General features: G+C 40.6%; 1 long non-coding RNA gene across 1 annotated transcript in view; it reads right to left on the bottom strand.

Annotated features, from left to right (window-relative positions):
- The window catches only part of LOC144071900 (uncharacterized), an 87,108-nt gene that overhangs the window by 33,429 nt on the left and 37,579 nt on the right, over positions 1-16,100 (bottom strand). The window contains exon 6 of the long non-coding RNA XR_013299770.1: positions 12,863-13,012. This is a non-coding gene — a long non-coding RNA (uncharacterized LOC144071900). The remainder of the gene's footprint in view (positions 1-12,862; positions 13,013-16,100) is intronic.

The raw sequence follows: 16,100 nt of genomic DNA, 5'->3' as shown, positions 1-16,100 counted from the left end.
TCCCTAATTGTATCAATAGAACCTAAAGAATTTTTTTTAACCTATTGAAGCGTATCGGGTCAAATTAGTCACATTCCAGATCGAAGCAACTATAACGTTTTTTTTTAAATTCATTTTTGTACAATTACTGTAATAAATCAATCTCCATAAATACAGAAACCAATGCATGATTTAAGTTTTTCCTTTAAATTTAAAAAAAATGAATTAAAAGAATGTATTGAACCACATTAGTCGCTTTTGGCATTAAGGGAATAATTACATTAAATATCTGCATGTTTTTTTAAATGAATAAATTAAAAAAATACGGTACACAGTCGATTGGTCGCCGGTCTTTTGGTCGCCAATCTTTTGGTCGCCCGGAAGGTAAGTGATAATTACCATTTAAATCGCTCAAATTCCCTAAATACAAACTGCGAATTGCTATTTAGTCATACTTAATGCCCTAGTAATGATTAGGCTAAAGAAAAGCTCCAAATTTCCCGGACTTTTATTGTGTTTTGTTGGAGAACTTGTTAAGACCCTGACTAACGTGCCTTCCTAAGGGGACAACTCATGTACATACCAACTCTTATACACTCACACGTCCGCTCAGTGAAACTGCTCAGGGCCATTGTTGGCTTTTATTGATGCGTAGACCGTGTTGTTTTACCTTGTTTTGTCGCCGCTCTTTTGGTCGCCCTTTGTCGCGGTCGGGGCGACTAAAAGACCGCGATCAAAAGACCGGTGACCAATCGACCGTACACGAAAAATACTTGCCAACGCTAATAATCACTATTGGCAGACATGAAACCCCTCCGAAAAAAAACCGAAACGACAAAGTGATCCGCGCCAAATTTGAGTTTGACACGGGTCACGTAAGGCGTTGTCGCAAATATCGTCCAGCGAGGCTCCTAACGTCCATCTTGTTTGCTGGCCGACCTCCCGACTTTACCAGGTGATACGGGATGATTTGTGTGGCGCGCTTGACGAGAAATAAATGGCATCGCGGCGTGACGGACAGAGTTCAGAGGTTTAAGAGTCGAGGAGGATGCGCGTTCATAAATCAAATTATCATAGTGACAGTCTGACGGGGGAAGTGCCTCAATAACACTTGGCTGGCGGAGGCCACGTTGGGAGTTTTGTTGACAAACACCCCGGCAGTCCGTCTTGCGGTGCTGCGTGACAGTTACGGCGCACGGCTATTGCTAGTATGTGATCGGTCAGGGTTTCTCAATCCCTTTTCAACCGCTGAATTATTCGGTTTCAATGCTATTTCCAGCAATTGACATCTAATCTATTCTGATCGTTGGAATGGATTGGCCGTTAGTTAATCGATAATGACATCAATAACAATATGGTGAAAAGGTCTGATGTTTCCACTACTTAAAAATCGCAGCTATAATATTCTTAAAATATTTTTAAATGCACTATCAAATACAAGTTAATTTCTGGTATATCAATGTATTATTTATACAAATGCATAAAAACGTATAGATTGGCAAAATATTAATCTACAACAAATTAATGAAATCAACAAAAGTAAACTCTAGTCATGACATCCCAAACCTGTTTTTTGTTTGTTTTACCTTCCTCATATGGGAAAAAAAACAGTTTTGTAGTTGACCGTTGTTAGAGCAAAGCTGCAAACCAGACCACACTTTTAAGCAAGTAAAATAATAATTAAAAAAACATAAAATGAATAGAAAAAAACAAAGGAAAATAAAAAAAGGGGCCGCCGGTAGTGTTTCTTTGGCGGGGATTATGAGAAAATTTCATTAGCGGGTGAAAGAAAAGGTGGTCTATTTGTTGAAGGAGCACAGGATGTCCTCCACCAGCGCTCATTAACACCTAGTGGCCATTTGGACGACAGTGTTAAGCATTCTTTAATGAGTTTCCCTGCGGCGCAAAACGCTCAAATGTCACTCTCATTCAACTAGAGTACGAGATGCTGAGGGGGGACGTGTGGGTGGGCTACTGGGCACTTTGTCTTGTGTGCGAACACACGTCCTCCGATGACAGAAATACAAAGTAAACAAACACGAAGAGGCAAACAACCAGTGGGGGCAGAAGGAAAGAGAGTTTTTGGCACAGCCTCTCAATTTATATGAAACAAATCTACACCCCAACGGCATCCATTTCACCATTCAGTTGAGTGAGAAAGTGTCTCAAAACTTTTGACCAAAGGTGCACATTTAGCATGCGAGGAATAGACAAGTCCATAACACAGGATTGGTTAAAGACAATAATAAATGTGGAAAATTAAATTGAGCAATGCTGCTAAAATAGAGAATCTTAAAATGATAATTTCTGAATAAATAAAAGTAAAGATAAAAGTATTTACCGTATTTTCTCGCATATAAGCCGTACCCTTAAAATTGCCTTAAAACCGTTGAATTTTACAATTTCTCTCGTATAAGCCGCCCCCTGATTCACAATTTTCACCTCCATTTTCATGGTTTTAATAGGGAGTACAAATGTGTTACTTTGAAGGGAAAATCTAAAGAAAAATCATCGCACATGGCATTTCTGAGATACTGTATGAATCGAAAGGGTCGTCTGCTGGATTGCACATTATTTGGGTCAATATCATAAGGAAGTTAAACTCAAAAGGAAGTCACGTGAGCAGTACAACCAGGAAGTGTGTCCGTAGTGGCCTAGTTTGTCATCCCGAGGTAAGATGGTAGCGCCCTTAGTGAGCAATCGCAGGCACAAGTGAGTTTTTTTCCTGTTTTATTCAAGATACGGTTTATTTTTTTCCTTGAATTTCGGTCATAGACGTCAAAATAAATGTTTTTTAGCGTTTTATCTGTTTATCTTTTCTCTATTTTGAAATAAATGACCATATCTGCCGCCTTGTTTTGCGTAATGGCGTTTCTTGTCACATTGCAGTTTCGAGCATGTCAAGTCTAATTTGTGCGCATATAAGCCGTACCCTTGACTCAGTCATCATTTTTTTTGCGACAAATACGGAAAATACAATAAATAAATCGGAATTGGACTGTTGACCCTGCAAATCCAATCACCACCATGAACGCAACTTTCATTTGCGCCATGTGTCATAAAAGGCAGGTACAAATTATGCAGAGAATAACGTGTGCTTCAGTTAATGTCAAAGTACTTGGTGGCACTCTTTTTGATGAATCCTTTCCCACACTCGCAATAAGTGGACGCCCGCCTGTGTGAAGTGGACCAATGGCGCGTTGCAAGCTCTCCAACTTCAGTTGGATGGAAACAGTGCGGCAGCGGTGCAGACAGGAAACTGGGCTAGAGGCTTATTTTTTTCATTTTTCTTATGGATAGATCCATAAATGTGCACATTACATCACGTGGAATTATGATAGTTGATGCACAACTTAAGCAGTAGAATGCATAGAGTGGTAAATGTTTGATAAACATAAAGTACCGACCTACTGCATACCTTCAGGTATACTACTACATTAATGATACGATTCAAGGCTCACGATAATAATTATCATTAGTCAGAAAATCATTCTACAATATACAATGTACAATTCAGTTGGTTCTGGGAATTTATGCATTAAGGTGGGGACTGAATGTGTTATTTATGATTAATTAATCACTAAAAAAAGGATTACCGTATTTTCACGACTATAAGGCGCACATAAGTCTTCAATTTTCTCCAAAATAGACAGCGCGCCTTATAATCCAGTGCGCTTTATATATGGACCAATACTAAAATTGTTATCACGATAAAATAAAATAAATCAGTCGATAGGGTACACCATCCTCTACAGCTCTCACAACTACGGCAAGCAGCCCCCAACTCTACTATTTTCCCTGTAGAAAAAGTACTGTGCAGTGACTGCTGGGATATATAGTTCTTTAGTCAATACACCCAATGGATTGTGGCCTGGAAATCGACATCAACATAGCTTTACGAAGCATGGAAGAGAGTGTTGGAATAGTTACGCTAGCTACTAGCTAGCTACTATTTGCGAATGGATTGTGGCATGGAAATCGACATCAATACAGCTTTACGAAGCATGGAAGGAAGCGTTGCAATAGTTACGCTAGCTACTAGCTAGCTACTATTTGCGAATGGATTGTGGCCGCCTGGACGAACGTATAAAACTCAGAAAATGAGAACTTTGATGGATTTGTGGGTGATTATGACGTGAGTACATTGTAAAATGGCTAAATAAAGTACAACCGAACTCAGTTTTGCTTCCGTTGCCTTTTTAAAAACGTGTTTTTAGCGTGTGGGTGTAACGTGTATGTTTAAGCTGGTGTATGTTTTTCCATGCCTGGCTGCGTCTATAAAAACGGTGCGTCCTTTGTGTGTGTAAAATACAGAAATAGCACTCGTTATTGCCACTGCGGCTAAAAATACGATGCGCCGTATAGTCGTGAAAATACGGTATTATTTTGTTCAGGAGGGCTTCCATTTTGTTCTCTCGTGTGATGTCAATTACTGGCAAAGATGATGAAAGTGTCTCTGAAAAACATCTTTCTGTATGATGCAAAATAGCTGTACGTGGATTAACCACAAACTGTTAAAAAGCCCGTGTCCATGAAAAGCAAGGATTCTTTGTTGATGTGACAATAGTTTGAATGGAAATTCTTTGACATGAGGCAACGACCTTGCTATTGAATCGGTTCATTTTCCACATTTTTTCAAAGCATAATGAGGAATTACAGCAAAACGTTCTCCGATTGTGTGTGTGTGTGTGTGTGTAAAAGCAGTCACACATTCAAAGCAAAGCTGACCAGAGCTGCTACTATAAGGGCCATTTGTGGGATGTCGCCAAAGGCGCGGAGTCAGCAAAAAGCTTTGACAAGCTGTTAAAAACTCATCTCTTCCGGCGCCGCTTTTTCCGGAGATTTCTATAAGGCTCTCGTATTATTTCACGACAGGCCGGAACAGCCGATTCAATATTTACGCTAATGTTTTTATTTCTTTTTACCATGTGGACTCAGGATGGATTTTGGTTAGGCTAAATATTGTAATTTGCGTCAGAATATTGGCTCTTATTTCCAATGATCATGGGTAATTTTGTAGAAAATCTAAGGTGAAAATAGGGACTTTTATGGAATTGATATGCAAAAGCCGCAATGTGAAAAAACGCTAACATGATGCAATTTTGGTACTCGTGGCTAATTTAAAACTCGTAACCAAGGCGACAAGATTTCCCTTGAGTGTGCCACATGAACTATAGGAATCATTCGTCGCTTGTTTTGATTATGTGTGCAATTTTAGGTCATGCTGGAAGGAAGAAGAGGCTGCATTCATTAAAATCTTTTTTTTTTACTTTAGGATTTATGTTATATGAATCTTGATGGTACTTAATGATACTTTTTTGGCCTTGAAGTCGTCTGGCTGTACTTGTTGTCACCTAGCTTTTGCATCTAAGTGGATGTATAATGAAAAAAAATGACATTCATGTCTGGGGATTGAACAAGTTGTGTGGGAAGTGGACACCAAGTGTGGGATTACATAACCAAATAAATTTGCCAGTTGCCCGTTTTTTCAAAATTTGACGTTCAACATGTTCTGAATTTAGTCACATTTTCACACGCTAATTGAAATAACTAGCACCTCTCTTCTTTTCTCTCTGGCAGCAAACAGTTGGCTTCACATGAGAGCACCTTGTTGTCATATCATAAAAATTCCACTGGAGAAAGTAGGATTATCATCTCTACCAGCACATAAAAATCCATGGAGGTAGTATGTAGTATTTGGTTCCTAGGAAATTTGTGATAACGATACAATATCAAACTGACAGAATATGTTTGGGATATGAAATAGAAGAAGGTCAAAGGTCTAGTATGTCAAAACTAAATTTTGCGATTACCGTATTTTCACGACTATAAGGCGCACATAAGTCTTAAATTTTCTCCAAAATAGACAGGGCGCCTTATAATCCAGTGCGCCTTATAATCCAGTGTGCTTTATATATGGACCAATACTAAAATTGTTCAAAATAAATCAGTCGACAGGGTAGACCAGGGATCGGGAACCTTTTTGACACAGAGAGCCATAAACAATTCCTATTTTCAAATTTTATTCCTTGAGAGCCATACTCAAATTTTAAGAGTAAAAATGTGAAAATGAGATGTGATTTTTGGGGGGTAATTTTACCACTTTTAAAGTACTATAAATGAATTATTTTGACAACACTTACCCATTTGCTAATCAATGAAAATATGCATGCAGAAAAGTCTAATGAAAAAAAAGATGATTGATGTTAGAGGAAGTGTGAGCGCCATAGTGCCAATGTGACGCTCCTATTGGTTCATTCGGGACTCTGCTCTGTCACAGGCAGTTAGAATACATATTTTACCTCACAGGTTAGCGAAGAGCCACATGCACCCATCAGATGAGCCACATATGGCTCCCGAGCCATAGGTTCCCTAGCAAGCAGCCCCCGACTCTACTATTTTCCCCGTAGAAAAAGTACTGCGCAGTGACTGCTGGGATATATATTTCTTTTGTCAATACACCCAATGGATTGTGGCCTGGACATCGACATCAACACAGCTTTACGAAGCATGGAAGGCAGCGTTGGAATAGTTACGCTAGCTACTAGCTAGCTACTATTTGCGAATGGATTGTGGCCTGGAAATCAACATCAACACAGCTATACGAAGCATGGAAGGAAGCGTTGGAATAGTTACGCTATCTACTAGCTAGCTACTATTTGCGAATGGATTTTGGAACGTATAAAACTCAGCGTTTTCGATGACTCATTTGGACAATTGTTCAATTCGGACACAGAAAATGAGGACTTTGATGGATTTGTGGGTGATGATGATGATGTGAGTACATTGTAAAATGGCTAAATAAAGTACAACCAAACTCAGTTTTGCTTCCGTTGCCTTTTTAAAAACATGTTTTTAGCGTGTTGGTGTAGCGTGTATGTTTAAGCTGGTGTATGTTTTGCCATGCCTGGCTGCGTCTATAAAAACGGTGCGTCCTTTGTGTGTGTAAAATACAGAAATAGCACTCCTTACTGACACTGTGGCTAAAAATACAATGCGCCGTATAGTCATGAAAATACGGTAGTTGTTTTACACATAAAGCGAATGCCCACTCCGCCCAGTTGTGCTTTATCTGAGTGCACTTTTCGATTTGCTTAGTTAAAAACATCTTAATTCCTTTTTAATCCGTAACAATGCAACCCTAAGAACCACTAATCCAACATCATTGCGCTCCAATGAGGATACTGTTGCTGGTGCCGGCCTTTAAAATCACATCGTCCGAATACGCATTTGCCGATATGACGATGATGAAGCTATAACATAATGGCGTGGCGTTTAGCCACACCGACATCTGCGCAGTTATTTCTCTTCACGCGTTCCGGCAGTCTCGCCGAGTAAAGTGGTGTATTCATCAGGAAAGCCCTGCCTTTCCAAACCGCCGCATCCATTACTCACATGATGCATGCTAAATTTGGAATATCATTTTTCTTGTTGGAGAAATGTCATGGGATTAAAAAAAAAAACAGACCCCCGCCCCACTCCCCCCATATTCCTTTACACTCACCCCGTGTTTTAATTGGAGTCGCGCAATTACTGGGAGGAAATGAATTCAAAGTGAGGGATGTGGAGGAAATCCTCACATTCATGCTGAAAGGACTTCCATTTTACAAGTGCGTGAGAGAATGGGGTGAATTACAACTCGTTTGCATCTCCGTTTTGGCAATCTAACTCACTGACGACGATAGATAATGAGATCCATTTGAGAATATGGCTAAAAGAATGTGTTTGTACAATGTTACGGAAGAGGGAATAGATTTTTAGGGGAAATGAGGTCAAAAGTCTAAATATAGAATGGTCTGTATGATTCCATTCAAGATGACTAAACAATAAATTTCAAGAAATGGATTATTATCAAATTTGTGGGATATATTTGAGAGAAAGAGGTGATTGAATTTTGAGTAGTGAGGTCAAAGCTCACATGGTCAAGAGGAATTTGTCCATCGTCAATAGCAGTGAAACGAAATCATAACTCACAAGTCACATTGACGCAAATGTTGATGTAAAGTCAATCTTTCTGTTCTTCAATTCTCCCCTTCTCTAAGCAAGAGTTTCTTAATGGGGAATTTATCCTTTAAAGTGAAGGCAATTCGTGGCCTTGGGCTCTTTTTGCACAAGTGCTAAGGGGAACAAAATGCTCATAAGGGAGCTATGAAAGCCTTGCTACAGTCACAATAATGAGAACGACACACCTTTTCAAAAAGTATTAGGCTGCTAGATGGTTAATTATAGGCTTGGGTACCAAAAACAGGTTGTCAATTTGCTAGTGGTTCCTAAGCAACCATTAGTAAACGGATTGGAAATAAAATCTTCCTAAGATTTTTTTTTTTTTTTCCAGGTGGCGCAGAAATTTCCTCCCACATCCCTAAAACATGCATGCTGAGCTAATCGAAGACTCTAAATTGCCCCTAGTTATGAGGGTGAGCTTGAACTTTTGTCATTTGTCTCTTCCTTCCATGTGATTGGCTGGCCACCCATCGAAGGTATCCCCCGCCTGGTGCCCATAGTTGGCTGAGATAGGCTTCCAGCACCGCACGCGACTCATGTGAGTAAAAGCGTTTCAGAAAATGAATGAATAAATGTTCCTTGTATTTGTAATGTCATCTAATTTGTATTCAACTTGAAGCTGTGAATTAAAGTGCTGTGCTGTGTTTGTTTTTTTCCTTTGGCTAATCCAACAAAATGTGAGTCACAGTAAAAAGCACTTTCATAGCTGCTATCATTTTTATCTATCATCTATACGTAAATATACAATTCCACACGAAGCAATTACATTTGCTCTGCCGATTTCTTCTTTTGTTGTCGTCATGGCAGCGCTGGCCTAATGAGACAACACGTTTGCCTTCAGTCCCTCATTTAGTAAGTAGATTACTGTGGCTGGTTTTCCATCTGGCAACTTGCCTCTGGCAAAGCTCGTCAGAGGTGTCTGACACAGCGAATTTCACTCAGTCTATTTCACTTCACTTTTCCCACTGTGTGTGGTGTGTGGTGTGTGGTGTGTGGTGTGTGTGTGTGTGTGTGTGTGTGTGTGTGTGTGTGTGTGTGTGTGTGTGTATGTGTGTGTCACGTGCACCTAATGCAAACTGAGGAAGGTAATTAACGTACATGAACATGGGTTGTCCAACAGCTGTCTGAGCATGTGACCTTCTGTGACAGTTTAATTTCATCACTTAAGGCCAGTGGCAGGATGTAAAAAAAAAAGTACAAATATTGTATTTTTGGCACCTATGGCGTATGAATGATCATAAAAAAGTCAGCGCCACCTAGGGTTGTCGTGATAAGAAATGTTATTGGGTGATATTTTGTTTCATAAATTATTGCTGATATGAGATCTTATTGGAAAAGACATTTATTTACTATGATGTATTCTAAGGGCGAGATGGTGTGCGACTGCTTAGGACATGTGTGTCAAAGTGGCGGCTCGGGGGCCAAATCTGGCCCGCCGCATCATTTTGTGTGGCCCGGGAAAGTAAATCATGAGTGCCGACTTTCTGTTTTAGGATCAAATTAAAATGAAGAGTATAGATGTATATTAAATGTCCTGATTTTCCCCTTTGAAATCAATAATTGTAATTTTTTAATCATTTTTTCTGTTTTGTTGGTTCAAAAATCATTTTGTAAAATCTAAAATATATAAAAACTGCTAAAATAAACATTGTTTTAGATCTATAAAAAACTGAATATTCAGGTCTTTGAATCCAGTTCTTTTAATCCATAATCTAATTGTTCTATCTAAAATGGTCCGGCCCACGTGAAATCAAGTTGACGTTAAAGCGGTCCGTGAACCAACCCGAGTCTGACATCCTTGGTTTAGGAGATTTTGTTCACATTTTTGGGGTTTAATCCCTGGTGATTTTGCATGTGAGCATGCATGGAGTTTCTCTGGGTACTACGGTTTCTGAGGATAGGCTCCATGTTTTTTTGTCTGATCTTTAGTTCTACGATGCGTTAATGACCGATAAACATCTGTGAAATGAACAGAAGTCTCATAGCCAATAAATGGGTGGAGTTTTTTTGGGGGGGGGGTTTATTCATCATGCGACTAATTGACGGATCGCTTAGTGTTACCCTACACAAATCTGCAAATTTGAGGCTCCATGTGACCTTTTGGTTTTGTGCTTTTGGGGTCACATACTTCCAGTCTTTCAACACCTAGTTTGGCTAATTCAAGAATATTCTGGGCTGACAAAGGCCCGAATAACGGCGTCTCTGAATGCCCACGTCGGCCAGAAGCTTGGCGCTTTGTCAGAGAGATAAAGGCATACGACGACCCCACGAGACGCTTCTTTGTGCTGCCGCCGTTTTGATAAAATGTTCATGCGTACCAACTTCTTCGACACAGAATTTTGTAAAATAGCTTATTTTTCCCAGGCCATGTATAGAATTCCTGGGATCAAACCTCGACATCCCCGTTGAGACGCTTTAAATCGGGTGTCCAAAGTGAGGCCCGCTGCCCAGTTCTCATTGGCCAGCAGTAAATTATGAAAATATCATGGATAGCGTAGGGCCCGGATGCTTAAAATTAGACTGCCATTTGCATTCATTTAGAAAACAGCGAGCACATTTTCATGCGTACTTGGAACGCGGTGTACATCGAATACGACATTTGGAGAATTCCAATTTTAAAGCTCTAATATAAACTGAAAATGGTAGTCAGTTATTTCTTTTTACTTTGATATGATGTGAAATGATGCTGCAGTTGTTTAGAGCACGAAGGGAGAAAAGGAAGGACTTTTTTATTGATAGCAAATGCGCAGCGTGTCCGCTGAAGCACAATGAAGCCCACCAAATTTATCGTCGACTCGCAGGGCAGCTAATGTTAATAAACGAGCTCCCGCTTGACGATCCATTTAGAAGCACTTTGAAGCGCCATTTAAGAAAAGACGCGCCTGTAACCTGCTGCCACGCAATTTAAAAAGAGGAATAGGCGGTGTCAAAGAGCATTTATCCAAATTAATATGAATGCGCTTCGCCGCCGCAAAAAAAAAAAAAACGGTGGCGCTCGGTCAACTGTCACCACACGTTGCGTTGTTACATGTGCTCGACGCTCTTCGCCATTTTTCGCGCCGGACGGACGGGAAGAAGTGTATGCTGTGAGAAAAGGTGCGACGTAATGAATGGAAAAAAAGAAATAAATTGATGTAACGTTGCACCAGCAGTGTTCTTAACAACATCCACACATGTCGCGTTAAGATGTCGGTTATAAAAGGCGGGCCGGGCCGGCCTCCCCAAGAGACCCCCGCCGCCCGCCGAGCACTTGATGCCGCTCTACCAGACAATCAGCTGGTCAGGAGGTTGTCTCTTTGTTACATGTGGACAAGGGAAATAAACTCAAAGGCGTGCTGCGTTCAGTTGCCATGGCCACTGACAGGCCCTCCAAGACCTCATTCACCGAAGGGCCGACCTGACGCGTTCAGTGTGGGTGGGCGAGACGTCGTTAAGCGCCAACAGAGACATCAATTCAAGTAAATCTACCTAAATATTAGAAATGGATGATGTTTGATTCCATTCAACTGTGCAATTTAAAAGACCTGCAGTGACAGTAAATGTCTTGTGTATTTGACACGCGGCATGTTTGGACTAAAATAAATGAACGCTTTGCTGTGTGTTGCAAAGGTATTTGAATCGATGTCCAAACAACTCATAATTTGGGTTCTTGCCTGCAATTGTTTTGAATGCTGATCATGAATGGTTTTTTTTTTCGCTGGCCATTTTGACTGGAGGGGTCATTGAACTCAAAGAGTTAAGAAGAAGAAAAAAAACAATTATTGGCGTACGTTGACAGCCGCCAAGAAATGCAACGTGCAATTCCAATCCATTCGACTGAATGCCATTCTGACATGAACCAGCCTCAATCATTACTTGTCAAAGCAAAAGTCAGAGACGCTCTTCATCTATTGTTGTCAGGCAGCCTTTCAAGTGCATCCAGAATAATACATTTGATCAAATGTAAAAATGGCTGATTAAAAAAAAACATTTAAATGCCAATCATATGAGAAGCTGCATTAGGCTGAAGTCAAAGATAATGACCCACGCAACAAGACAAAAGCCGCCGCAGGTCGAGGCGCGTTAGACCTTACGATTTTTCACCCAAAGATAGCCTCTAATTAACAAGGGTGTCAGACTCGGGTTGGTTAGCGGGCCGCTTTAACGTCAACTTCATTTCACGTGGGCCGGACCATTTTAGGTATAATATTTCGATTTTTTTAAATAAATGGATTAAAAGAACTGGATTAAAAGCCCTGAATATTCAGTTTTTTATAGATCTAAAACAATGTTTCTTTTAGCTTTTTTTAATATATTTTTAGATTTTACAAAATGATTTTTGAACTAAAAACACAGAAAAAAAATGATAAAAATTACAATTATTGATTTAAAAGGGGGGAAATGAGGAAATGTAATATCCATCTATACTCTTCATTTTAATTTGATCCTAAAACAGAAAGTCGGCACTCATGATTTACTTTCCCGGGCCACACAAAATGATGCGGCGGGCCAGATTTGGCCCCCGGGCCATCACTTTGTGCTCTAATATTTGATGTAAAAACACAAGAATAGTCATTCATTATCCTCACAAGGCTCGACGGGGTGCTGGAGCCTAACCCAGCCAACTGCAGGCACAAGCCAAGGATCACTATGAATATTTTGCCAGCCGACCAATAGCCTACCCATGGACAATTTAGTATAGGGCTGTCCAACCAGTAAACTGGACATTAAATTGTGTGCTTTTGAACGTAAAACTGGAGGTTTCTAGCCTGATTTCCGAATCATCAACTACAACTTCATAAGAAATATGTCAGAAAAAAAATGGATTGTCCCATTTTAGATGGGTTGCGGGGACACTTCTGAAAACGAGGGATAATAGTCAAGGCAACTGGTAATTTACCTGAATTTTTGGGAGCGTTCTCGTGCGCCCTCACATAGCTGGCGCCCTTGGCTGGCGCCCTTGGCTGTCACCCACGTTGCCCGTAGCAAAATCAGGCCCTGTTTCAACGACTGCCGTTCAATCTGTCCACTGCCGAACATCCGGGGAAATCTGTATTTGTGTCAGACAGATGGGAGGAGACAGCCAGACAAAGAAACAATGAGAATTCTCCCCCAGGTAGAGAAAGTACCTGTCTTGATCCATGGCAACGCACTCGTAACCGAACAAACAAATTTAAATTAAGTTGGATTAATATATACCGACACACTCAAACATACGTTTAATGTAACTTTACACAAAACTGAATTCTAATTTTGTTTTAATTTTTGTTAACCTTCATTCTGGGCGGGTTAGCTGTTTGCCACGCCTCCACCCTCACGTTCGCCTTCGATGGGCTGCTTGCTGTTGTATTCCCTTCAAAATATTCCGAAAATGATGCACACAAATGTCCTCACAATAGGATAACGTACGACCACTTGCCAACGAGAAGTAGTCTTGAATGCGCGATCGCGGGAGCTAACAGGCTAAGGAAGGAATAACAGCCTACCCACGTATTGATTGTGGGTAATGAAGTTTTATTCTGAGAAAGGATGCCATTGGCTATCGGTGTTGTGTGCACGAGTATACTTAATTACCCAGAAAGCCCTCTTTTTGCCCGCGCATGCGTTTTCTGCTCCATGTGTAGGAGAAACTCGTGTGAAGACATCGTTCAGTGCTCGTAGATATCTGTTATACACGGGAAGAGATGCGACAAAAAAAGACAGCGCGCTACAATGATAAACAGCCTCTCATGTCATGGCCACTTGGCTTGGTCGCATCTCGAAATTTTGATCGTATCTAGGACAGTATCTAGGAGGGTACAGCGAGCGGGACATAGAGGCAGGCGAGGGGGCATGCTTTTCCGCGGCAATGCACTCTTAACAGAACAAACAAATTTAAATTAACTTGGATTAAAATATACAGACACACTCAAACATACGTTTAATGTAACTTTACACTTTACTTTTTTTTTCACCTTTGTTCTCCGGGTTGACTCTACTCGGCCGGACGTTCAGTTTTTAAAAGGAACGCATCAAGAGTTGTTTGTTTTAGCCTTCCCTTCAAAATATTTCGAAAATGACGCGCACAAATGTCCTCACAATCCGATAACGCGCGACCACTTGCCAGCTTGTCAGGGTGCCTCTTTTCTACAAAATCAGAAAACTCTTGCCACTTCGCTAGCATGTCTTTGATATGCTTTGTAGCCAAGCGGCCTCCCTCTTCCACCTACTCCTCGCTACGAGTTCCCGCAACACCTCCAAATGCAAGCTCCGCCCAGTGCTCGTAGAGACACGAAAGAGATGCGGCAAAAAAAGACAGTTGCGCTACAACGATAAACAGCCTCATGTCATGGCCACCTGGCTTTCTCGCATCTCGAAATTTTTCTATTATCTAGAGCGAATTATTAGCTCAAAAATGTCCTTGTATCTCGAGCATCTCGTAGGTAGAGCTGCTCGTATGTAGAGGTACCACTGTATAGTATTTTACTCCAAAATGTAGCAGGTAAAAAAAAGGGTTTTACGTGACATTTTATACATATTTTTTGAAGCATGGATTAGAGGAAAAATGGTGAGAGAAATTCAGTACCAAATAAACAGTTCATTCAAAATGGCGGTGAACTCTAACCGTTTCTGTCTACCCTTGCTGTCGGTATTGTACGACTATGATTAAAACATTCTTTAAGCTCTAAGGCAGATGAAAATGAAGCACTTTTTAAACTGCTGTTGCCTTGGAAAATGCCTGAATGGAAGGGAAAATGTCAAGGTTCCGCTGAAGAGAAAAAGTTAACAAGTGATAGACAGAGTGGCCAAACAGGGACAAATGTTATCTTTACATTTGTTATCTTTTTCTTATTCATTCAAGTATTTTCCAGGTTGGTAACAAAGAGGCAGAAAGTAATGAAATGTTTTAGGACTAAGAAAACATTGCGCTATAATATTCACTGCAGAAAAACATTCTGGTCAGGTAATTAATGAAAAAATAGTGAATTAAACAATTAGTTCATCATAGAATGACTCCTAACACCTACTATCCAAAATACTGCAAAATGGAGAACTCTATTTATCGGAGCGTCTAATTCCCAAAACATCGTTTTGACGCATGCGAGATTAAAAAAAATGCACATGTCAAGGTATCCTATTCAGTCTTCAACAAGTGTCAGCGGCTCGCCTCGCTCTCTTTTCCTCGCTTTCTTACTCCACACAATCCCTCCCTCGCCGCCAAGGACACCATCCCTGCTGTGGTTACCATGGAGACAAGCCAGAAGGGCTGTGGGCGAGACATGTCAGGGACTGCGGGTGACCGTGCGCGCACGCGTGTGTGTGATGATAATTTGTCAGGCTAACTTCCTTGGCTGAGCCCGCCAGGTGAATTGGCATACCAAGAAGCCAGGGCCAAAATTCAAGTTGTGCCTTTCTCTCTTTCTTTTCTTTTTTCAAAAGTTTGTCCTTGTTGATTTGGGAGCAAGCAAAAAGGATTATAAGATGACGGAGTTTGTTTGTTTTGTGATTCTGCTAGCGTTGCACCGATAGAATGATAAAACATTTCTTATTTCCAGTGGCGGGCCGTCAGGGCCTTCAAGGCTTTCTTTGCTGGCCTAAGAAATATCTGAATCATATATTCTATTTTGTCCATCAATACTTATTAAATAATTCCAAATTGTCTGTTAGCTTCCTTTCATTGCTTTCCCCCCTGGTTGCACTGCTTCCAGATGTGTGTTTTCATATTGAAGCATATAACCAATCACATTTCAGCCATTATTTGTTGCCAGGGTCAGAAATCTGCCTCAAGGCCTTCACATTCAGTTCTGCGGGCTCTGCTGCATTAAACAAGCGTCGATAAGACTGTTGCTTTAACCAATCAGATTTCGAGTTTGCGTTTCGTCATTGCCTTGTCGCAGGCGTAGGGATAAGTCATCGCTTTCACCAACTATGATTGGCTAGTGATTAGCCAGATCTACCAAACTGTATTTGGAGCGAGAGCTTCACAACCAAATATGTTGTTGTGTTGATTTAAAGCAATTTTTAAGACGGACTATGCCAGAAATACGACAGGACAGGCTCGACTTTCAGCATTAGCTTCGATGGCGATAGAAAAGAAGGAAGAAAGAAAGGAGGATGGATATTGTGTACAGTTAAAAAGGATTTTTGATGAGTAAAAT

This window comes from Stigmatopora argus, chromosome 3 (genome assembly GCF_051989625.1).
Source record: "Stigmatopora argus isolate UIUO_Sarg chromosome 3, RoL_Sarg_1.0, whole genome shotgun sequence".
NCBI classification, from domain to species: domain Eukaryota; kingdom Metazoa; phylum Chordata; class Actinopteri; order Syngnathiformes; family Syngnathidae; genus Stigmatopora; species Stigmatopora argus.
This window is presented reverse-complemented; position numbering and strand designations above follow the sequence as displayed.